Source organism: Bos mutus, chromosome 8 (assembly GCF_027580195.1).
Source record: "Bos mutus isolate GX-2022 chromosome 8, NWIPB_WYAK_1.1, whole genome shotgun sequence".
Taxonomy (NCBI): domain Eukaryota; kingdom Metazoa; phylum Chordata; class Mammalia; order Artiodactyla; family Bovidae; genus Bos; species Bos mutus.
In genome coordinates, this window is record NC_091624.1 from 88149874 (window position 1) to 88175436 (window position 25563).

General features: G+C 45.2%; 1 long non-coding RNA gene across 2 annotated transcripts in view; it reads right to left on the bottom strand.

The window, feature by feature from the left end:
* LOC138988991 (uncharacterized) overlaps positions 1-25563 on the bottom strand; it is a 118803-nt gene that overhangs the window by 79240 nt on the left and 14000 nt on the right. For both annotated transcript variants that reach the window (XR_011465246.1, XR_011465247.1), the window contains one exon: positions 24947-25126. This is a non-coding gene — a long non-coding RNA (uncharacterized lncRNA). The remainder of the gene's footprint in view (positions 1-24946; positions 25127-25563) is intronic.

Here is a 25563-nt window from a genome sequence, read left to right on the forward strand (position 1 = left end):
GCTTCAAAAGCCTACAAAGTCTCAAGAAATGGAGTGGAAAAAAAACCCACTTAGAAATGGGCTTCCCTGGTGGCTCAGTGGTAAAGAATCCACTTGCCATTGCAGGAGACGCGGGGTTCCATCTCTGGTCCTTAAGGATCCCACATGTCATGCAGCAACTAAGCCTGTGCACAACTATTGAGCTTGTGCTCTAGAGCCCAGAAGCCACAAGAGAAGCTTGCACACGATGTCTACGGTAGTAGCCCCGACTCTGCAACTAGAGAAAAGCTGGAGCAGCAACGAAGATCCAGAACAGCCAAAATAAATAAATAAAACTATAAAATAAGGCCAAATTTTTTAAAAAGACAAATAAATAGCAAAAGAATGCCATCTGACTCAATTCACTGGGTTGGTGGGCTAGCTTGGTCATATCCAAGAATGCTGCTTACAGATCAACTGGAGGCAAGGAAATCCAACTGGAAGCTCAGGCTCCAGCAAGATGGACCTGTATGTGTTAAGAATTATCCCCCAAGTTAACGACTAACCACAGTTCATCCAACAGGAGATGTCAGGTCTCCCACAGGAGGGTCCGAACCTCTAAGGCTCTAGCACAGGAAGGGGAAGGGACTTTGGAAGAGACTGCTGGTGATTCTGGCTCACGTTGAATGTGTTGGGGTTTTCCTCCCCTCACCACATCCGATTCTAGGATGCAACACCTGACAAGGGAAAGAACCTCCTTCTAACTGGCTGCAAGAAAAACATCCTGAGGCTAATTAAAAACAGAACTTAAGCTCAAGTAGAAGTAAACATCGCTCAATGAATGGCTTTGTCATTGCCAAAACCTCACTTCTTTGCTGCCTTCATTTAGTTAATTAGCCTTTCACTGTCGATCTGCTGCTGTCAACTAGGCAGCGTATGCAAACCACATCTCTAACTCCAGTCGGCTCCTCAGTCTTTGAAAGATGGGAGGGAGGGCGTTGTATCCAACCTACAAGCCAATTGCAAAATGAAAAGTTTCATTTCCCAGGCATAAGGTGCCAAGATCTTTCTTCAATAATCCAGCAGAGTTTTCTTTCACTGCTGGTGGAATTTCAAATTAGCAGAAGCTTCCGTGGTTTCTTGCAGACCACCTCAGTTACAGATGAAAGGGCCCCCAAGCCCCCATTTTGCGTGTTTTCACTTCTCCTTTTATTGCTAAGCTTGCACTTACATTCTTAACTTTCTGTGCACAAGTTTTTTAAAAACTATAAATTAGCACCTTCATTCCCTCATAGTTGACATCTGCATTTCAAGTGAGAATGCATTAAAATCACCTGTTCATGATGATTTTATTCATGCCTTCATTATCATAAAGGCATATAAACAGAATACTGACCTCCTGGCTCCGTCATTTTTTGTGATTGTGTGTATCAAATATTTCATAAATATGGAATATTATAAAACTTCATAGCATACTAAACAGTATATAATACCGTTGGTGAATACATGTATATAAGTAGTACAAATATTCGGACATGCTTGAAAATGATAAACATCACTTTCAGCTATTGAGGAGACCTTTCACCCAGGATACTTTTTTCTAGCCAGGTTGTAAACACGTTTACACACACACACTATTACATGTAAAAACATATTCTCAATTTCATTTTATATATATATTATATGAACAAGGCATTCTGGAGTTTGTCTTAGAAGACTTCATTCTACCTTTAAAAGAAAAGGAAGGCAGAGCAAGTGAGAGTTTGTTGATGTGGGCGGGTGTTCATGACCTAACTTTCAAGGGTTTTGACTGCCTTCCAGTAGCTCCCCTCCTGGGTTCATTTTTTGAGGCAGGCTCAGGCTTGGCTCAAGGCCAGTGTGACAATCAAGGCTGGCGCAGTCTCTTCTTTCAGAGATTATTTCTCAGGTTTCTTTGTTTTATTGGTGGACGGGAGGAGGGACAGTGAGCAACCGGGAGTGGGAGGGAGAGGGCGTCAAGCGGGAATTTCTCAACTCAAAGCGGCGTGTCGCGCTGCCGCGCCAGCGCGCGAAGTTGTGCTCACACGGACGGCCAGGCTCACAGCCTGGGCGGGAGGGCTTCAATTAATCCAGTGAGTCTGGGCAGCCAGACTGATCCCATTGAGAGGCTCCAAACCCGGAGGAGCACCCCTGACTCGAGCTGTCTGGCCAAGGTGGTTTCGAAGAATGATGAACTCAAGGGAAAATTTAAAAAGAAAAGATAAAACTATCAGGTTAAAATACGTGCCTTTAAATAGCTATGGGCCAGACACCAAAATGAGTCTTTATAAGCTTCCAAGGAGACAATTAAAGAAACTGGGAACAAGCTGAAGAACCAGATGATTTCAGCATTGGAAACAGCAGAAGGAGGCAGGAGGATCAGAAAGGGGGCCCCCAGGCCAGCAGTGGGGGAGGATGAGCAGACGGACCTCACCCCCAGGCCAGCCAGAGGAGCCCCCCACCCCACACACAGCCCTCTTGTGAAACGTGTGCCCCCAGATCCTGCTGGCCTTACACCCGCCTTCAGCAGGGACTGAAGAGGAGAGAGGGCACCAGCGCTGAACATCTTTGAAATTCTGCTTGGGTTCCAAATGAAAAATCGTTCTGCCTTCAAAGCCTAATGGAAGTTTGGTAGAAACATGTGCTTCCCCCTTAGGTTCAAAAGAGAAATTAATATCCCTCTCATTTCTCTGTGCATTTATATTTCCCTTTCTCAAGCAGAGAGCAGAAATTATGATAAGAGGCATCCTATAAAAATAGAAGGTATTACAGAATAACAGTTCTGCTCTTTTATAAAAGCAGATGTTTCCATATTTTCTTTAAAACAGAGAAACACAATTTGCTTTAAAGTCTACCATAGTACCAGCGTACCTAATAAAAAAAAAATCAGTTTTTAATAGGACATTATCATGATTATTTACTCCTATTCCATTTAAAAACATTGTTTGCAAGGCAGATGTCAGAAATGATGTCCATAAACCTTGGCAGGAGATAGCATTGGGTGCAGATTACAGGAACTTTCACATCTTAAATCATTTATTCCTATAAAGATTTTCTTTTCTGATGAGAACATTTTAATTTTATAATAGGAAAAACAAAATTAATTGAGCAGAAATCCTGTAACAGGCCCTACTAACACAAAAATGATTAAAGATCTCATGGCCTATTTCTGCCCTAAAAGAGCTTGTGTCCAATACAGGGAGAAAGGCAGGTGAAGAGGAGCAAACTGAGTGTTACAACTGAGTTAGGTGATGACGTACCTGAAGGTCCAATGCTTTCTGTAGGATGACTACCAAAGAAAACTACCTCCATGATATTAGTGAAAGCAGAAAGGCAAGGGAATCAGAGACGAATAATAAAGGCCAAGAGGAATGGAAGTCTGATGTTTTCTGGAAGCAGAAAGGAGTCCAGTGTGGCTGGAGTGTGGGGACGGGGCGAGACTGGAATGGTTGGAGCTGGGCTGGGAATGTGGACTTGGAGCCGGAAGGCAGTTCATCAAAGGCTTAGATTGCTGTGCAAAGGAAGGTGGCTGCTAAGAAATAGGGGAAGGAAATCAGTTTAGAAAAAAACCCCTGGTCTTCAGAAGCTGTGCTGGAAGGGAAAGGGGTCTTTCAAAAACAAGCAGCATTTGTACTATGGCAGTGTTAGGGTGGACTGAAACAGGGAAAGGTGAAGTCAGACTGGATCTAGTGAAAAGATAAGGTGAGCTTGAGGGTCAAGTTCCTAACACAAAAAGTGGTTGGCTAAAATAGGAAGTGCTAAGTAACATTTAACATTTACCCACGTGTTGCTATGTGCCAGATCCATGCTAGTTTAATTCTCACAACAACCATCTAGGGCAGGAGCTATTATTATACCCATTTTACAGATGAGTAAAATGAGGCAAAGAGAAGTTTAGTAAAGAGCTAAGATTACAGATAACTCAATGAGGCAGTCAGAATTTAAATGAGGGCAATTCAGTCCCCTGCACACTTACTACCCATATGCTCATGGAGAAGAAGACACAGCATTTAAAGGGAAAAAAGTGAGATCATGTATGAATGTAGATTTTGAAGTTGCTGCAGGATATCAAGACAGAAGAGGGCAGCAAAGGATGAAATGGTTGGATGGCATCGCCAGATCAATGAACATGAACTTGGGCAAACTCTGGGAGATAATGAGGGACAGGGAAGCCTGGTGTGCTTCAGTCTATGGGGTTGCAAAGAGTTGGATACAACTGAGCAACTGAACAACAGCAAATCAAGACAGATGTCCAATAAATGGTTGGAAAAATAGTCCTGGCACGTGGAGAAAGATTCATTCAGCAAATATTTCTTGAGTGCTTATTACATACCCAGCTCTGTGTCAGAGTTGGAGTTATGACATCATCAAAATAGTTAGTACCCACAATGGAAAGTACCTGTATACCAGATTTTATTATTTTTGGCCACATGATGTGGCTTGAAGGATCATAGTTCCCCAACTAGGGACTGAACTGTGCCCTCAGCAGTCCAAGTGCAGAGTCCTAACCATTAGACTGCCAGGGAATTCCCCTTCCCATCCTGCCCCCCACCTTTTTTTTTTGGTAGTGTATATCAGATTTTTTACCCTGTTCCCTGGTAGCTCTGTGATAAAAGAATCTGCCTGCTAATACAGGAGACACGGCTTCCATCCCTGGGTCAGGAAGATTCCCCTGGAGAAGGGAATGGAAACCACTCCAATATTCTTGCCTAGGAAATCACACGGACAGAGGAGCCTGGCAGGCTACAGTCCATGGGGGTCACAAAAGAGTCATACCTGATTTAACAACTAAACAAATATCAACTTTTAGTCAAGCAAATAATTTTCATCACAGAACTGAACACATACTCTAAAACAACTCAAAGATAGATCCTTCTATAAAATAATTCATCCCTTTTATATAACTTTGGGATGACGCCTACTGGTTTTCAATTAAAACAAAATACCTCATAAATGTGTAAAAATTCAGTGAGGAAGAAAGGGTTCATTTTAATTTTATAAACCACTTAGCACATGTGTTGGGCTGGGGAAATAAAATGTCTCCATCGCTTATAGAACTTGATAGAACTTCATAGGTAGCCCACAGTAGTGAAGAGTTCCTCATAGGTAAACGGAATGCAGACCTCTCTCCGGAAAAGAAAGAAGAAAGTCAATCATGAAATTGAAGATCACAGAGAGGAAGGGAGCAACCCCAGTCCCCTGGCCTCAGCTTCACAGTCCATACAATCACCGACCACACCGTTCACAAACATTGAATACTACTTAGATTTTTGTGGCCTGGCAGGATTGCATTCATACCACCCCTGACTAGAGCCCCCCACCCACACCCCAAACACAGCTGTTGTGTGAAATTTGCTCTCTGGCTTCAGCTTTAAGGGGCTGGGGCACCAGGACCCTTATCTAGTTCCAGGGAACACTGCTATCCTCTATTGTTTCTTGGCGCCAAATGACCATTACGCAGTGTACTGCATTATAACATGAGATTCCTTTCACAGAAAAACATTTGAGACCGTTTATGTCTTGAATTCATTTAGCCCCCCTCTGCTAAGCACCTCAACTGACTCTCAGATACCATCCTATGAAATCTTCACAGGTTTCTGTACTGGAAATATTTTTTATGCCGTGGCTTGGAGCGCAAAGGCATTTCCATGAATGCATGTCCTGGCTGAGAGCAGGTATTGATTCATTCTTCCCCTGGAGAATCAGCAGATCATTTTCTTAGGCAAATCCCATGGTGGTCCAGCTCTCACTTGGGCAGCAGTACAGAGCATAACGGTTAATAGCATAGGCTTGAAATCAAGCTCATTTACTGTGTGAACTTGGGCAAGTTTTCTAACACCTGTAAAATTCAGTGTCTTCATCTGTAAAATGGGAATAATCACAGTCCTTCTCAATATGCTCAAGAGAGTTGTTATAACATACAAAGTGTTTGGACAAAGCTGGTAGGTGGTGAGTCCTCCATATGTAGTGGTTGATTAGATCCACCTATCCATGTGCATAAAGCGAAGAGCTAGGAAGTGGATGTCAGAGGACCTGGATTCTAAATGCAGGTCTCCTACCAACTAGGTGAGCTTTCTTGATAAAGTCAAGTTCTCTGAGACTCAACTTCTGCTTCCTGAGGTGGAATGGATTATTCTCACAGGGGCTTTGGGGGAAGTAACTGCAGCTAGGGGCCAGTGGTGAAGACAATGGGCCCTGCTAGGAGCTCCTGCTGGCCCACAATGGGTATCCGACAGCTCAAGAAGATTTCTTGCCTCAGGGACTTAATAGTGGTTGAAGAGAAATACCCTCAAAGAAAGAACTTTCCTCTGGCTCTGCCTCACAAGCAGAATTCTGAGACTTCATTTCCCTCTCTTATCAGGAATAAAATAACTACCCAACTGCAAGCCTATGTACAACTATATCTCTGGCATTTATTTTTCTGAGGCACCTACATGGCAGAGCTCCTGTAGGGTCTTCATAGACAATAAAGTATCCATTAGACAGTCGTTTCCCCCAGAGATTTGCTTATGGTTCTTCCTGCCCCTGCTCTCTCTTTCCCTCTCCTTCTAGAAGGTGTTCAGTGGGGCCACAGACCAGCTTCAACATTGGGAAAGGAGTGTGGCAAGGCTGGTTGATATTTAGACCACAGGTAATAACAAGCCCCACATCTCTTGCCTGTGGCAGACATCACCAATCAATAGTGGCTCTTTTCTAGTAAACCCAAGAATCTTTTTCCAACACAGCCATTCAGGAGCCAATAACACAATTCAATCTGGCAAGTGAAGTGAAACTTCTGTGTCACCCAGGCACTAGGCCTTAAAGAATGAAAACTCAAATCCCTCCAACAGGGACTAGGCTGCTCATGGAAATAAAATGGGTGGGATGCCAGTCCCCCTTGGACACTTCGTGTGAGAGTGCTGAGTGAAGCATCTGTCCTGGATGAAGGGGCAGCCACGTCGCTCCAGCTATTGTCTTCCCATGTGGAAGTGCATGTTCAACATTGCTTCATCTTCATATTTTTTAGTAAAAACCTGAGCCTGTGAGCATGTATCTCAAAATCTCAGTTTTTCAACACTAGGCTGCTGCTGCTGCTAAGTCACTTCATTCATGTCCGACTCTGTGTGACCCCATAGACGGCAGCTCACCAGGCTCCGCCGTCCCTGGGATTCTCCAGGCAAGAACACTGGAGTGTCGACACCAGGCAGCCTAAACAAAATGCACGTTTGGGTCACACACAGCGCAGAGGCCATCACTTTGTAACCTCTGCTATTAGCCAAGTCTGTAATCCTTGCCTTTCTCTGAATTCTGAGCATCTGGGTAAGTTTCATGACTTGATTTCCTGGAAGCACTGCTCTCACCTCGATTAATGAGATCCCTAAGATGCATCTGGACAAGTTGCTCATATATGCAAGGCACCAGCTGGCTCCAGCGTTTGCCTCCTCCAGACAGAAGGGTCAGGGCTAGTCTCTGCCCAGAGCGGCTCCCAGCGAACAAGACAGTGGAAAAAGAAAGGCCCGTTTGCCTTAACATTGGCAAGAGAAACCGGAAAGAGGGGGTCTGACCAATGTTTGGGAAAATCTCAAAGGTTACATATTGTCTGAGAATTTCCAATTCTGTCTCTTCCCAAATGTCTTGCGCTCTGTGGTACTTTCTCCCAATGAGGTTTCCCAGATATGCCCTCAATCTCCTGGTAATTTTTTTCCTTCTTCTATACCCCCAGCTGTCTCAACACCTAGTCCCAAATTAGCAAGAATGTCTCCAAAAAATGTAAGACACCCACTCCAAATTGTCACACTCTAGAGCCCCTTCTGGCTCCAGGCTCCCCTGAGTCTTCTGTTCTGCCTAAGCAGCTGGTGCTTTGCTGCTCTGAGCTCCTGCCATCTCCCCTTTCATTGTTGCCTCAAGGCTCTCTGACCTTCCAATGGGATCATTAGTTAATCTTATCAACTAATTTGCTGAGGAAAGACACCAGGCTCTTGGCCTTCTAGGGGAGAATAACAATGGAATTCTAGAAACAGGGCACCCATCTTTGTAGTCTGTCTCAGGGCAATTATCTCTATAGTGGGTATTTGCGGGCAGGCTAGAGGGAAGGCTTGACCCTTAGACCTTAGGTGGGTAGGCATCACTCCCATAATTATCCTAAAGGAGGGAAAAGGGAACAGTGTGATACAGCCCAGAAAGAGGCCTGATCTTAGAGAAGACATGTCTATTATATGCATGCATATGTGCTAAGTCGCTTGAGCTGTGTTCGACTCTTTGCAACCCTATGGTCTGTAGCCTGCTGGGCTCCTCTATCCATGGGATCCTTCAGGCAAGAATACTGGAGTGGCTTGCCATGCCTTCCTCGAGGGGATCTTCCCGACCCAGGGATTGAACCCGTATCTCCTATGTCTCCTGAATTTGCAGGCAGATTCTTTACCACTAGTTTCACCTGGGAAACCCATCTACTATTTGATCTTACTATTAATATCTCAGTTCCCACTTATAAAATAAAGATCCTAACTCCAGCCCAGCCTTCTTCCCAGGGCTTTTATAAGACTTTATCAAATCACTTGTGAATGAGTCTTGAGCTAAACAGATGGGTAGCTATTAAAGAGTTGCATTTAGGGCCATAGATGCTTGAATTTGGCATGACTTAGATAATCATTGTTTGCATTGTCTCACTTCTGAGGGTTACCAGGTGAACAACAGGAGAAAGACAGATCCCACTGCTATTTATCCTAGGCTAAGTTTCCAGGGCAGGGTTCTCAGCCTAGGCTGTATATTAGCATCATCTGGGGGAGGTTTATAGACCATAATGTTCTGAACTAATTAATTTCTGAGGCAGTAGGACCCAGACATCAGTACTCTTTTAATAGCCCCTCAGGTGATTCTCTGCACACAGGGTTGAGAACCCCTGCACCCGGGTGAGTCAGCAGCATAGAGATTAATTGGAGTCTTCTCCCATCAATCATGCAACCACACTTGAGGGACAGAGTGACACGGCCAACTCATAAGGGGTCAGAGTACCCTTGGTTTTCTTTCTCGGCAAGTGGGTCAGCATGGGCGATGCTACCTCATGACCCACTCTGGGGGTTGCATTTACACCTCAGAACTACTGGAGGTTTCATGTCAAAGGTTTTAAAAATGTGACAGGGGCTTGGAAGACGGAGGGCAGTGAGGAAGAATCGTGTTGGAGAAAGGGAATATGAGGTTGAAAGAAAGAGATAAAAGCAAAAAAAAAGAGAGAGAGAGAGACAAAGACAGGCAGGGGGTGGGGTGCAGAGAAGCAGCAGCAGAAAATAAAACTGCTGATAATGGCTTTCAGAATTCAGACCTGCTTTCAAACCATATGGCAGAGATATTAGCTTGCCTGTAATTACTACAACATTCTCAACTGCAGAATGACTTTCATTAAAACCCATGGATTGAGGCACTTGGAATTTGTGAATAATTTTGCTTTGAGCTCCAGCTCTATTATGCTTCTGTTTGGAGTTGATATTTTTTAGGGAGGGAGAGACTCCACTTGTTCATCAGGCAACTATTTTGGAAATAATGCTGTCAAAATCCACTTAACGAGCATTTGTTGAGCACCCATCATGTGCCAGGCTGTGTGCTAAGAACTGGGTAGTAGGAATAGATAAAAAGGACTGATCCCGTCCCTTGGCCACATCCATTCAATAAATATGTTCAGGATCAACAGCTTGCCAGGCACCCTGTGAGGTGCTAGGGCTTGAGAGAACCCTAGAAACTGACAAGAATGCAGGCAACTACTTGTAGCAGGGTCACTTGAGTGTAACCCATCAGACATCCATTAGGCTGCCTCCAGTGATGAAGGGAGGAACATGGTAGATGCATTTATCCTTGACTGCAGGGGTACCTACAGTGACAAGAGTGACCACCACTTAGTGAGCCATGAAAGAGACAGGTGACAACTTTCCATTTCCTGATGCAATCAGGCTCCAAGCAGGTTCCTGCATGTCCCTCTCTTTCTAGAATGGAATGTGGCCAAAAGAACTCCCAAGTCCAGGGTTTAGCTCATTTAATATCTATACCATCCTTGCTAGCCATTTGCCACTTAGCCCCGAGAGGACAAATTGCTTGCCATCCCTGATCAATTGGTAATGACTGCTCAGAGTACTGCTGATAAGGTTTCTGAGCTCAGAGGCAAAAAGTCTGGTGACTGATATGTAATGTCTGCCAATGCATTAAACCGTATAGTTTGCATCCCTTTCTCAGCCCCATCTCCTTTTTTATCTATTGCTCCACAACAAACCACTCCCAAGATAGTAAGCTTATCAGTCTGCATCAGTTCCTCATCAGTCTGCAATGTAGGCAAAACTCACAGAAGACAGCTGGTCATAGATTAGGGCAGATCTCCTTCAAAGATGGCTCATTCACATGGCTAGAACATTGGTCCTGTCTATTGGCTGGGAGCTCAGATGGGGCTACCCTCCAGGGGCCTTGGTTCCTTTACACATGAGCCTCTTTAAGGGGCAGCTTGGGCTTCCTCACAGCATTGTGGCTGGGTTCCGAGAGACAGTAAATGAAACTTCTGGTATCTTACAACCTGGTCTTTGATGCTGATCGAACATCCCTTCTGCCGTATCCTGTTTGTCGAAGTGGTCACAGAGTCTGCTCAGGTTAAAAAGAGTAGAAAAAGCATCAGCAAAGTTGTGGCCAGCTTTCTTCAACCAAATTTTTCTAATTTGTGAAGCAAGTTGAGTCTAAGCTTCAATTGTTGGTTGAGTTTATCCTAAAAGTGGTGGGGTGGGGAGCTCAAGACTGATGACTTGGGCAAAATGGTTTAGAATGTGAGAAGTATCCTTGCAACCGATTCTGTGCTGCTCTCTCTGATGTCCTTCCTGGTAAGCCTCTGCTCTCCTGTACCCTCAAGAACTTCAAAGGTTTAGTCCTTGGTGAAGGCAGAGCACTGCCAAGCCTTTGCCAGTTGTTCCAGGAAGTGGGCTGTCTGTACTTCATAATGTTTTCCTCTCTCTCTCTCTTTACCAACTGAGGCCTCCACTTTCCCCATTGTGTCTTTTGCCCAACCTCTACTTCCTGGGGTGATTGTCCCAAAGCTTCTCTTGTCCCACTCTTCCAGGCTCTGTCATAGCATTATAAAGGCTGTGGCTTTCCAAACCTAGCTGTCAACTTCTGTGCAGGGGAGGGGATGGGCTCATGGTTTCTAGAGCTGTGCATTCAGCAAGGGTTTTCTGATGAGCCCAGGGAAGGGAGAAGGTTCTCCTACCTCTCCCAGGTAGCAGAAGCCATCTTTGGAGTTAATAAATTCTAAACAAGTTTGTGGCTCTTTTTTATTTTTATTTGCTCCTGCCATACCCATTGAGAATGAAGTGGCTCCCAAAGAAAGAAAGGAAATTGGGAGGAAAAAAAAACAAAACAGAAAACTCTAACATGCACTCTCTCTTCCCTAAGGTGAACAAATGTGCACTGACAATCCTATTATTTTTAGAACAAAGAATTTCTATTTGCCTTTGGTTACTGAAAGCTTAATCACTTCATATAATCAGAGGATTCAGCACTCTAAGGTACTAAGGTACTCTAAAAATGAGAGGCACTATCAACCTGGTTTTAAAACTGGTTGTGGGTTTTCCAAGGTATATTATTTCAGCTTACCCACAATGTCTAGGAATTCTCCCAAGTCTCTTGGTCTACCATATACACTACCAGACTGATTTGATCCTAATTACAATTAGTGATAAATACTTGGTAAAAAATTTTGAATTTAACGATTAGAGATTTCCAGACAGGCTGCCAAAATAGAAGAAAACTCTCACCTAAGCTTTAGAAATGTAAAGCTCCTAAGATTAAAATCTGCCTCTTTATAGTTGTTAACCAAATTGAAGAACAATGTCATAACTATATTTTTTTCATGTAAAATTTGCTACTTTTTAATTGGTAAAGCCTGGTCTTTGGAAAGCATGGAAAACACCAATTTTTTTTTTTTAATCACACCATTGACAAAAGACAGCATTGTTTGCATTTTATTTCCCCACAACTGATAGAAAAAGGAGAAATAACCCTGTAGTACATTATTCCTGGCTACCCAGGTGACTCAGAATTTTACTTTTGAGGCAATAAAACTGACCCTCCCAAAGGCGTAGTGTTCCACTGGGGTCAGACGCACATAGTTTGAATCTTGGTTTTGGGCTTTTCCTGCCTGTGCAGCCCTGGAAAATCCGTTATCTGCAGCTGCCTCAGTTTCTTCATCTGTAAATGAGAATCATCAGGACTGCCTCCTGGGCTTTTGTGAGGGTTGGAGATACTATATGTAAAGCTTCTAGCACAGTGCTTAGCAAAGGAAAGTGGTCTATGTTGGCCCAACATTAACTTTTAATGAATTTGTGAACTGGATTCTTGAGGGACTCCTAACAGATTTGCCAGCTGCAGGAGTCTGAGCCACCTGCAACTTGGCTGCCAGAAACGGGCCTTCACCTCAGCATAGCCCAGAAATAATTAGGTCTTGCCAGTGGTAAAGAACTTGCCTGCCAGTGCAGGAGACGGAAGAGATGTAGGTTAGATCCCTGGATTGGGAAGATCCCCTGGAGGAGGGCACAGCAACCCACTCCAGTATTCTTGCCTGGAGAATCCCATGGACAAAGGAGCCTGGTGGGCTACAGTCCATGGGGTCACACAGAAGTCAGACATGACAGAAGCGACCTAGCACACTAAAACTGGAAACCATGGCTCTTTCCCACTATGTATGCTTTATCACAGGCACCCTCTCACTTCGTATTTGGGCATCAGCCTGTATAAAACGGAAGCTATCATTCTAGAGCACCCACCATCTAGATGCCTCACTCTGGCTCCCCTGAACGGACTTCCTCTGGGGAATGTTCTCCCTCATTCTCCCCATTCTTCTCATCATGTTCTCCTGCCATCCACTCTGGAGTTGGTACATTTTTCTACTATCACGTCTCTTTCTAATCTGCAAAGTTGGTTGTAATGTTTTTTCTTGAATAGGAATTTTTATCTTCACCCCCCTACCCCCTGTACCTAGCAGAGCAGCACTTAGTAAATGTCAATAAACGTTTGCTGAGTAAATGAATCAGAGTTGAGTAAAAGGGTGCATGAACAGAACATGTGTAGATTTACCTGCACCTACAATAACACTGCATGCTTTCCGTAACCCAAGATCCAAGCCATTTTCCAGATCACAAGCGATAGACATGCACTTTTTCCTCTCTTCGCTACTGATTTGTTCTGAGGTTAACTGGGGAGGTATTGACCAGCAAGGTTCACCAAGACCTGGGCAGGCGAATCTTCAGGGGAGAATTTGTTGCAGTTCAGGTCACCACGTGCTTTCTGGTGAGAAACTAGGAAGCTTGTAGAACTCCAAGGGCACACTTTCCACTGGACTCCAAGTGAATGATGGCCCCTGCATCCCAGTGCCTCTTCTTATATGAATGATGCCCTCGGGAACAGTTATAGTCCAGTGCTAGTTTCACCCTATAATATGTGTCCCTTTGGGAAGAATTTTGCAATATTTCTCGGTGCTGCTGGAATAAAGCCAACCCTAAACACTTCCATGATTGTAGGGAGGAAACCAGCTTATCCACTTCCCTTGGGCCCTCCTGGTGTCCTCCTTCAAGCCCCACACAATTAAGGCTCTGAGTCAATCTCAAACCTGACAGAGATACACATCTCCTCCTCTCTCGCCCCGGGCTCTTACTGGTCTCATTCTTGCTCTGCACCTCTGGGCTGGCCAGGTGTCTGGAATGACTAAATTTTGACAAGAGACCCAGAAGCCACTTCCTCCTGCCAATCTGACTTCTATCACTGTCAGCCCTGAGGGCCCCCATCTCCAGCAATACCAGGCAAACTGTCAGCACTCACTAAATAATGCAAGAGATCAGGAGAAGCTGATGTATAACAAAGGCTGTGGAGAACAGGGGCGCTGAGGTTACTATGCCCCCACTCAGACAGCTCTGACCAAGCTGAGCCCCTGACTGGGGTAAATTCCACAAACCACTCTGAGCCTCAGTTTCTACATGTATGAGGTTAGGATAATGATACCTACTCTACAGGATCGTTGAGGGAATTAAGAGTTCCTATTCAAGTGTCTGAACAAAGCTGGCGCCTATTCAGCCCTTGATCAGTAATTGTGGGCTGTTCTTTATCAGATAACTCAGTTTATCTCCTCCACTCTGGGCAGGACCAGCAAAAAGCTGAAAGTCAGATCAGTGGACCTTGGTTCACATACTACAGCTGAACCTTGTCCTTCCTCAAAGATTTTTTTTTTCTTATGAAAACACCAAGTCAAAGAATTTCTAAAACAAAAATCTTTACTCCATGGAATGACAAAAAGAGCTGAGCTAAAGCATTTAAAGGAGAAGGCAATGGCACCCCACTCCAGTACTCTTGCCTGGAAAATCCCATGGGCGGAGGAGCCTGGTAGGCTGCAGTCCATGGGGTCGCAAAGAGTCAGACACGACTGAGCGACTTCACTTCCACTTTTCACTTTCATGCATTGGCAAAGGAAATGGCAACCCACTCCGGTGTTCTTGCCTGGAGAATCCCAGGGACGGGGGAGCCTGGTGGGCTGCCTTCTATGGGGTCGCACAGAGTCGGACACGACTGAAGTGACTTAGCAAAGCATTTAAAACAATCGGTTCCATCACTCATTCACCAGAATTCGGGGCAAAGGGCAGCCTCAGGTTCGGGTTCCTCCTCTGAAGATGGGAGCAATGAATGATATCTACATCAGTTGGTCATTGTGAAGATTAAGTGAGATAATATGGAAGATCCCTGGGACAAAAGGTTAATACTAGTTCCTCCCATTCCTAAAGTTTCCATTTTATAGAAAACTGAGATTTAGGGTCTTCCCTTGTGGTCCGGTGGCTAAGACTCCACACTCCCAATGAAGGGGGCCTGTGTGCCACAACTAAGGCCCGGGGCAGCCAAATAAACAAACAGTAATTTTGTTTTTTTCAAAAACTGGTGTTTAAAGGGTTAGGCAAGTCACCTAATCTCTGTGAATGTCATGTTTGCATGTTAAGTCACTTCAGTCATGTCAGGCTTTGTGCAATCCCATGGACTGTAGCCACAGGCTCCTCTGTCCATGGGATTTTCCAGGCAAGAATCCTGGAGCGGGTTGCCATGCCCTTCTGGAGTGGGTTGCCAGGGGATCTTCCCAACCCAGGGATCAAACCTGCATCTCTTACATCTCTTGCATTAGCAGGCGGGTTCTTTACCACTAGCACCGCCTGGGAAGCCCCTCTATGAACGGGCATGCCTATAAGATGGACTGATATAAAAGGCCTCTGAGGGACTCTCCATGCTAAAACATGGAAGTCTCTGAGCTACAGTTGATGCATGGAGTCACCACTGTTACAACATCTTCCTGATGAGTGAGCACTGAAGTAGACCACTGAGTCCAGGACTCAGACCAAGATTCAGACCTTGGGTCCATCAGCATGGCACTGTTACCTTTTGAAGGATATTTCTAGGCCAATCCGAGAAGCAGCACCCTGCAAATGTCCTGGAGCGTGCCCCTGCTCTTACAGCACCCACAGCAGGGGATCCATGTAAATGATTATCCACACTGCTGAGATCTCTCCAGTCACATGAGCATCACAGCAAAGAGGACAGATGTGGCTGCTGGCAGACCACTGGACAGGCACTGCTATCCCCTGTGTGGATTCTGGGCAAAGGCAGAGATTTAAGGGTCCCTAAGTGGTGATGATGATGATGATAAAAGGGAGCTGAAACTATTTAAAATAGCTAGAACATGGAATGGCAACCCATTCCAGTACTTTTGCCTGGAAAATCCCATGGATGGAGGAGCCTGGTAGGCTGTGGTCCATGAGGTCACTAAGAGTTGGACATGACTGAGTGACTTCACTTTCACTTTTCACTTTCATGCATTGGAGAAGGAAATGGCAGCCCACTCCAGTGTTCTTGCCTGGAGAATCCCAGGGATGGGGGAGCCTGGTGGGCTGCTATCTATGGGGTCCCATAGAGTCAAACACCACTGAAACGACTTAGCAGCAGCAGCAGCAGCAGCAGAACGTGGAAGCAACCTAGATGTCCATCAACAGATGAATGGATAAAGAAGTTGTGGTACATACACACAATGGAATATTACTCAGCCATTAAAAAGGAGCACATTTGAGTCAGTTTTGATGAGGTGGATGAACCTAGAGCCTATTATACAGAATGAAGTTAAGTCAGAAAGAGAAAAATAAACATCAAATACTAACACATACATACGGAATCTAGAGAGATGGTACTGAAGAATTTATTGGCAGGGCAGCAATGGAGAAATGGATGGAGAACATACTTATGGGCATGGGGAGAGGGGAGGAGATGGTGAGATGTATGGAGAGAGTAATATGAAAACTTACATTACTGTATGTAAAATAGATAGCCAACGGGAATTTGCTGTATGGCTCAGGAAACTCAAATGGGCTCTGTATCAACCTAGAGGGGTGGGGTGGGGAGGGAGATGGGAGGGAGGTTCAAGAGGGAGGGGATATGTGTATGCCTATGGCTGATTCATGTTGAGGTTTGATAGAAAACAACAAAATTCTGTAAAGCAATTATCCTTCAATTAATAAATAAATGTAAATAAATAAATGTAAAAGAAAAAGAAGGGAGCTGAAGAAAAGTCATCCCATCCCTGCCTTCAGATAACTGCTTTTCAAGGTTTCACAAAGGCCCAGGTTTCCTTGTCATGCACATCCACTAAGCACCTAATTGGCTTCCCTGGTGGCTCGGCAGTAAAGATCTGCCTGCCAGTGCAGGAGACACAAGTTTGAATTCTGGGTTGGGAAGATCCCCTGAAGAAGGAAATGGCAACCCATCCCATATTCTTGCCTGGAGAATCCCATGGACAGAGGAGTCTGGCAGGCTGCAGTCCATGGGGTCGCCAAGAGTCAGACACGACTGAGTGATTAAACAATAAGCACCTAATACATATTTCTTTTCTAGGGCAATTCAGGAGACACACATCACCATAAGTCACGGTGTTCCGAAACTTCCTGAAATATGAGAGCTACATTTCACAACCTATATTCTTAACACCAAGAGGCTCTCCAAATCCAATAGGTCCCACACATGTGAGTTTGAAAATTTCTGCATCCTTGGAGATTTACAGTGCACTTCATCACAGCCAAGGCACTGAGCAATGAAATGAAAGCTAATTTGATCTTATTTAATTGACAGGTAAAAAATTAATGTAAAACCCAAGACTTTAAAAAAAAAATGAGAAGCAAATGTTCTTCAGACCGAATTTGGAAACTGCCATGCTATAATTTTAAAAAAAGTTTTTATTTTTAAAATATTTTTGGCTGTACTGGGTCTTCATTGCTGCAAGGGCCTTCAGTAGCTGCAGCGAGCAGGGGTACTTTGTAGTTGCTCTGCGTGGGCTTTTCATTGCAGTGGCTTCTCTTGTTGCGGAGAACAGGCTCTAGGCGCAAAGGCTTCAGTAGCTGCAGCTCAAGGGCTCTAGAGCACAGGCTCAGCAGTTGTGGTGCACAAGCTTAGTTGCTTTGTGGCATGCGGAACTTTCCTGAACCAGGGATCGAACCAGTGTCTCCTAAATTGGCAGGCAGGTTCCTATCCACTGAGCCACCAAGGAAGTCCATCCTATACTTTTAAATGGAGATTAGATGTCCTCTTTTCACCACAAATAATGGTATTTTCACTATGTTGCAAATAGTTTTCACCATCACTATCACCCACCCACACTCCCATCCATACCCATCTCACATATCCTGTTAACTTTGGGAATAAGAATATGGCAACTACTTGCTCATATCCCACTTAGAACTCAGTTTCAAGGTTAGTGTGGCCTCTTAAGCCCACTGCAGGGCCAGGCCCCCCTCCCCAACAGCTGCATTTTCCTTGGCATTGGGGGGCAGGGGAGCCTGGGTAGCAGTGATCCTCATTAGTGGTAGGGAAAGACAGCATTCTGACTACAGGGATTCTGACCTTTGAAGGGGTGTTGGGTAGGCAGTCAGGGGAGACCCCAAGATGTCCCACCCTTCTGGGAGCTCCCAGACACCCTCTGAAGGCACGTTCCCAGAGCCTAGAGCAGAGTCTGCCACATGGTGGGTGATCAGCTATCAGTGAATGAATGAATCACTTTTTCACATTGCAGGACATCATGCTCTTCCATATACGGGAGAATCTTTGCCCCTGGACTGTGAAACCTGTAAGGGAAAATTCACGTCCTCTTAGTTTTGTGTGCCTGGTGTCCACACTGGGCCCAGCTTGGAGACTTAACCAACAAGGGGGTGACTGCGTGAATGACCTTGAGCTTCTTGGGCCTGCCTTCTGGGTGCCAAGAATTGGAGGTAGAGCACCCAGCCCTCTCTCTATTTTCTCTTCTCCCCCTTTCCACTTCCTCCTCCTCACCTGGGTTCTCTGCTACTTGGCTCCTGTGCTGGAGAGAGGGAGAGAGAGACAGGACTGGCCTGAGGAGAAGCAACCCCTCTAGCCACGCATGCACGATGAGGTTCGCACTGACTGGGAACCAAGACTTAGGGATCAGCTCCCTCACTCTCAGAGTTGGTTCACAGCACTTTGCTGGAGGTCAGTCTGGAAAACTGGACATGCAGAGGAGCCGGGAAGTGGGGAGGGAGAGAGGATGTTGGGGTTGAAGGAGGACAGGGGTAGGAAGATAGGAGAGGAGGATTGGGAAGCACCAAGGAGGGAGCTCCCTCACCCCCACCCCCACCCCAGTCACTGGCCACGAGCCCCAAGCTCTTCCTTTGCATCAGGCCTCTAATCCCACCTCTTCAGGCTCAGCTCTCTGCTCTCACAGGATGCAGGCACTCTTCCAGGGCCCATCTGAAGACTTCAGTTAAGACCTTTCCCATCTGCCCACTGCTCACAGTAGGTAGTCTCTGAGCAGAAATAAGTGCTGTGTCGGGGGAGGAACAGGAAAGTGGGCTTTCAGAGGGGAGCCCTTCCAGGACACTAAGGACCTGCCATTCTGGGACATCATCTCCAACAAAGAGCCACAGGAGCAGCACTCACTGTGGACACTTTGCAGCTAGGGATTTTTTTTTTTAAGGCACAATTTTGCAGCTAAAGATTTAAAATTCTCTGCTTTGACATTTTGCAAGTGACTCCAGTGGAGCACTGGGGAGCAGAGTCCTATGTCACTGTGCCTGAGTCATGAGTTTCAACATCCAGGAATCCAGGCTGGTATGGGGGAGGGAACCCTAGCTGGGTCCTAGATGTCACCTAAACCTCACCAGTTTTGTGGCTCACTTAATACAAATGTGTATGAACCTTTCACTTTCCCTGGTAGGGTAGCTGTTATTATACCAGTTGTATAGATAAAGAAATGAGATACACATGTGATGCAATGCCATTTGATTTGGGGAATTATGGATATCATCCTCTCAGAAGGAAAAAGTGAAGTGAAAGTTGCTCAGTCATGTCCCACTCTGCGACCACATGGACTTCTCCAGGCCAGAATACTGGAGTGGTTAGCTGTTCCCTTCTCCAGGGGATGTTCCCAAACCAGGGATTGAACCCAGGTCTCCCACATTGCAGACAGATTCTTTACCAGCTGAGCCACCAGGGAAGTCCAATTAATTGGAAGTGCATGCATACATGCTAAGTCGCTTCAGTTGTGTCTGACTCTTTACGACCCCATGGACTGTAGCCCACCAGGCTCTTCTGTCCATGGGATTCTCCAGGCCAGAATACTGGAGTGGGTTGCCATGCCCTTCTCCAAATTAATTGGAAGGACTGATGCTAAAGCTGAAGCTTCAATACTTCAGCCACCTGTTGGGAAGAGCCGGCTCGTTGGAAAAGACCCTGATGCTGGCAAAGACTGAAGGCAAGAAGAGGAGGAAATGACAGAGGATGAGATGGTTGTATGGCATCACCGATTCAATGGACGTGAGCTTGAGCAAACTGCAGGAAAGAGTGAAGGACGCGGAAGCCTGGCGTGCTGCAGTTCATGAGGTCTCAAAGAGTCAGACACAACTTAGTGACTGAACAACAGCAACAAGCCACTCAGGAGCACCCACCTATTTGGTGATTCTGGATCCAAACCCCAGTGCCCCATTTCTCAGCTCATCTTTCCCTCCGACTCCTTAATTCCCCAAACTCCCTTCTCATTCATCTGTTCTCAGCTCTTAAGTTCTGAAGGAGGTGGGGTACAGTGAGAAGGGGAATATGGGGAGAGAGCAGAGTTCTGGATGTTTCTTTTCATCCCCAACATCTGTTTCCTCTGCTTTCTTTGTTTCCCTGACATCAGCTATCCTTTAACATCCAGACAAAATCAGCCCGAAATCCCCTTCTACAACCAGAGAGAAATATAAGCTCCCCTCAAGATTTCTTCAGCTTCTCAGAAGTGTGCCTTTCCCTGCTGCTGCTGCTGCTAAGTCGCTTCAGTCATGTCCAACTCTGTGAGACTCCATAGACGGCAGCCCACCTGGCTCCTCTGTCCCTGGGATTCTCCAGGGAAGAATACTGGAGTGGGTTGCCATTTCCTTCTCCAATGCATGAAAGTGAAAAGTGAAAGTGAAGTTGCTCAGTCGTGTTCGACTCTTAGCGACCCCATAGACTGTGGCCCACCAGGGTCCTCCGTCCATAGGATTTTCCAGGCAAGCGTACTGGAGTGGGGTGCCATTGCCTTCTCTGTGCCTTTTCCTAGTTATCTCTATCTCATACTTGGTTTTTCTTGAATTTGTCAATCAGGGTCATCTAGGCTTCTATTGTTGCTTTTTAAAAAATCCTCTTCTTGGTATTGACCCAAACAAAGAACTCAGCCCCCTCTTGATGTCTTAATGTACTTCCCAGTCTCACTCACATGGAAGACTATATTTTTACAGGAGGTTGGGGATCATGGTAAGGTGTTTCTACACAGTACTGTACAGCCTGTAATTGAAGAGCATTATCATGACTATTCATAACAAGCCCGGTCACTCATCCTCTCCATCTCTCTCTGCTACCCAACCTCACAGCACATCCTCCCTCCCCCCAAGTAGATACTTTTCCTTTCTCAGCCTAAACTTTCATCCTACTCATTTATTAATTAGCCTAATTAATAAATATTTATTGAGTGTCTACTAGGTGAGAGTCTGGGGATACAAGAGTAAACAGCAAGGTAATAATCCTTGTCCTCATAGAGATTACATTCTAAGGAACTCTGCAAACCCTCATTTGGGAAATAAAAAGGTTTCAACACATTAAAAGCTTGAAAGGTGATGTCTTAGAATCTTTAAGAAAACATTTAGAGTCAACCATAGCAGGTTGCTAATTTTCCTATTTATTCCTTTTAAAAGGAAGGGGAGCTGGAGGGAGGAACTGGCTCCTGTGTTTTGGGATCCAGTTTCCTTTTTTACTTTCCTCCTCTTTGAAAGGACTATTTCCTCCTCTATTCTCTTAGGCTGTGCTAACCACCTCCTATTTCCTGCTTAACCCTCTCTGAGACACGCAAAACTGCACTTCCCACCCTACCCCCACTCCATCTCACCCCTGCCTTCAAGGTTATTATATCCAAGGGCTCCTTCCCACTGAGCCCTGTTGCCCACTCATCTACCTCACCACGCTTTCTTCTCCCACCTAAATTAATTCTCTTGGCCTATTTTGAAGATGTTATCTGTGCTGGCGGGATGTGCTGCTTTGTAGGTCATTAAACCGTCCTCATATAATTTACCGATCCCTCCAATGATGCATGTCTGACTGTAGATATCACCAACAGATGTCTGGGGAGTTACATTCTACCCGGAATACGCTCTCCTGCAGTTTTAAGAGTTAGACTGTGCATCTTTATTCTTCCTCTCCTCCTCGGCTAGTGGGTTTCACCAGACATGTGCTGCTGTTTCTTTTATAGGATTTCCTTTTTAATTTCTCCAGCCCATACCCAACAGATCATCTTTGGAAAGTCACTTTACAACTGGCTGAGATTATCAGGACATGGAAGTCCTCTGTCACAGCACTGCTAGGTGCAACAGACAAGAGACCTTAGATGGCTTTCTACACGTGCCTCTATTCCTGTGGCATCTCAAGAAAGAAAAGCTCCAGCAGGAGACTGGTGTAGACATCACAGATGAAAGGACAGCGTCTAACAACATGCACTACCCAAATGATTCTGTACTTTTATTATTTACCTGGACTCCATCTTGTTTAAAAAAAAAAACTGGGAGGGAGGCTCTAGAGGGAGGAGACATATGTTTACCTATGCTGATCCATGTTGATGTATGGCAGAAACCAACACAATATTGTAATTATACTTCAATTAAAAATAAAGTTTGAAAAATTTGAGGAGGTTTACAAAAGTGCATATATAATATTATAATATATAAATCCCAAACAAAAAACAGGATGCATCAACATGGATGGACCTCGAGATTGTCATTCTGAGTGAAGTTAAATCAGAAGCAGAAATATCGTATGACATCCCTTATATGCGAAATCTAAAAGGATATGATACAAATGAACTTACTTACAAAGTAGAGACTCACAGACTTAGAGAATGAACTTACAGATACCAGTGGAGGAAAGGGGGGTAGATAGAGGAAAGGGGGTTTGGGATGGATAGGTACACACTGCCATATTTAAAATGGACAGAAAACCAATAAGGACCTACTGTATAGCACAGATAACTCAATGCTATGTGGCAGCCTGGATGGGAGAGGAGTTTGGGGGAGAATGGATACATGTGTATATATGGGTGAGTCCCTTCACTGTTCATCTGAAACTATCACAGAATTGTTAATTGGCTATACTCCAATACCAAAGATTTTTAAAAAACAGTAAGGAAACTCAGTTAAAAAGGAAAGAAAAATGAAAATATCCTTTTGAAAGAATTGTATATAACTTGCCTGTTATGAGAGTCTCTGTAGATCTTTGAAGGCACTGACTAGCTTTGGCTCTGAGCCTCCTAATGGCCAAAGCAAAGAGGACAACACAGCTTCCTGTGAAGCCCATCTGGAGAGGGGAAGGAGGTCCTATTAGGGCACGTTTATTTTTTCACAATGACTTGAGAATATTTTATACATCTAGTGGGTGGGGTCAGTAAGCCTAAATATCCTGCAGTACATAACCCTCCATAGCAGGGTTGTCCCATCCAAAATGCCAATCACATACCTTCAAGAATGACTGACTTTTATGATTCATAAGCCAAATTCAGACTAGTAAAATTCAGACTAAAAGCCAAAAATTCAGACTAGTAATTCAGGAGAAGCACTGAGACCAGAAGACAATATCCTTCTGAGACCTAATAGAGACTCAGTGGTGTAACACACAACATCAAGACCCTCTAAGAGATGTAAGGAGATTTCTATCACCATTCCTAACATCATCCAGAGAGAATTGCTATTGAGGGGTTTCATGATTTGACGTAGCCGTTAATGGAGAAGTTCAGCCTGATAAATCTGTCCCACAAATGTGTGAAATGAGTGCCGGGTTCTGTTCTAGACCCTGCCCTGGTACCCCTGAGGGTTATAGACCCCACCTCTATCTCAAGGAACTGATCTTCTAACAAGGCCACAATCCCTTCAAAAGCAAGTTAGGAAATTGACCAAATAAAACCCCAAACTGTCTCACTTATCTCTCTGATAAACATATAAACCAGTCTTTGAAATAAACCAATAGACTGATCAGGCAACTCAAAACAATGAAGAAAAACTATGGCAGCAACCTCTGAGAAATCTGTTTTGTTCTGGTCAGGGTGCTTGGTGCAAGCTCTAGACATTTATTCTGGCTCCCTTCGGCAGAAAAGAAATTTGTTGGAAGATTATCAGTGACCCACGGTATGTGTGGGAAGCCAGAGCCAAGTGAAACATCAGTAGGAGGCTCGCCACGGAGCCCAGCAGCAATGCCCTTGGTGTGGCGCAGCTACTGCAGATGAAGATGAAGAGCCATCAGTGCTTGTCACTCAGTCCTGACCCAAAATCCCAGGCTGGGATCTGGTTGGCCAAGCCTAGGTTACACTTGGCGGCCAGGGTGCAGATGAAAAGCATCCGCATCCACCCTCGGCAAATTCTACAGAGGGACGAAGGCTGTGTGTCCAACTACTACCACACCCAATAGAGGATGCACACAGCTGAAATGTGACGCTTGTCCCCAACACCTGATTTACATCTCTGCTCAATCAACAAGTGTGTGCTTGACACTATTCTGAGCACCAAGGATGTGAGTGAGGAGACCAAAGTTTCTGTTCTCATGAAGTTTATATTCTAATGTGTGCTTGGGTGGTGGAGTAGGTAACGAACAAACTAATTAAGACACTGTGTGTTATGGCCTCAAGGACTCTGGGTATAACAAAAAGTGGGGTTAGAAGAGCTGGGGGCTGCAATTCTACATAGACTGGATGGGGGTGTCATGTCATATGGATGGAGGGTCATGCAGGTATATGAGGGAGGAAAATTTCCAGCCAAAGGGACAGCAAGTGTAAGCCTGAATCAGGAGCACACTTGCTGTGTTTACAGACCAGCAAGGGGCCTGCGGCTGGAGTAAAGTGGATGGTGAGACTAGACAAACAGGGAGATGATGCAGGGTGCTCTCAGCCATGTTGGGGACGTGGGCTTTAACCTTAAGTGAGCTAAGAAGATCTTAGAGAATTTGATCAGAAGAGTGGCTTGATTCAACTAATGTTTGAACAGGATCCATCAATCTTCTGGGTTAAGGATCAACTTTTCAGGTGCAAGGGGGAGGCCAGTTCACCCCTAGGTCCCTCTCCTGACCACTGCCCTATGACTGTGGAGTGGAGAGTTTACAGGCAAAGGGGACCCTGGCGAGGTTCCAGACAAAACTGTATTGAAACTCAGGAATGTGAAGGGTCCACTGTGTTTCACTCTCAGGGCTGAGGGGAGAACCAGGCCTCCTAACTTGGTCCTGGGATATTTTCACCAAGCTGCAATGACAGTAGAGGAAGCTTGGTGTGTCTTACTCTTTTGCCCAAGGATGATGGAGCGTGGCGTACATTCTGGGGATGAAGAGACTGCCCTTCTCGGGCCTCTCCCCCACACTGGGAAAGGAATAGAAGCTTGAATGGCAGCACTAGACAAGACGGTACCTTTTCCTGCTTCAATCACCATCCATGTGAAAGAGGCAGTCTTTATGCACTACATGTTGTAACACGTGGCTTTCTTCCTCAACCTTCACCCCAGCCTGACTCCAGACGATAGGTTCAGGCTGGACTCTTGATCTGAGCCGTGGAATCTGAAGGCTGGCCAAGCAGTTGAGATGAGGCAGCCTGGCCCAAAAAAGACAAGAATGGCCAATCAGAATCACTCTCTGGAATTTGAATTAAGAAATACCAATAAAAAGAGGTTCTCAGCAGTGGCATCTGAAGCTAAAAGTGAATATAGATGCAGAGCTGGGTTAAGGCTTATGGCGAACAAGTGGTGAAGGAGCAGACCTACAGAGAAAAGCACAAAGGCCTGAGTACTGTGGTACCCATAAGAGTCACAGGAGGGGCTGGGTCATACTCACGCCAAAGCATTCACAAGGAGAACCACGAACCATCTTTGTCCAAATTCCCTGAGACCAGCAGTGTGGCTTTTTCTGAAAATGGGTATATGTACAGTAGCATCTCCTTCTGAATGTCCAAGCCTTAAAGTACCCACCTCTGCTTAGCCAGTCTCCACATAGGAACACACCCAAGATAATGTCACACATTCTCCTTAGAAC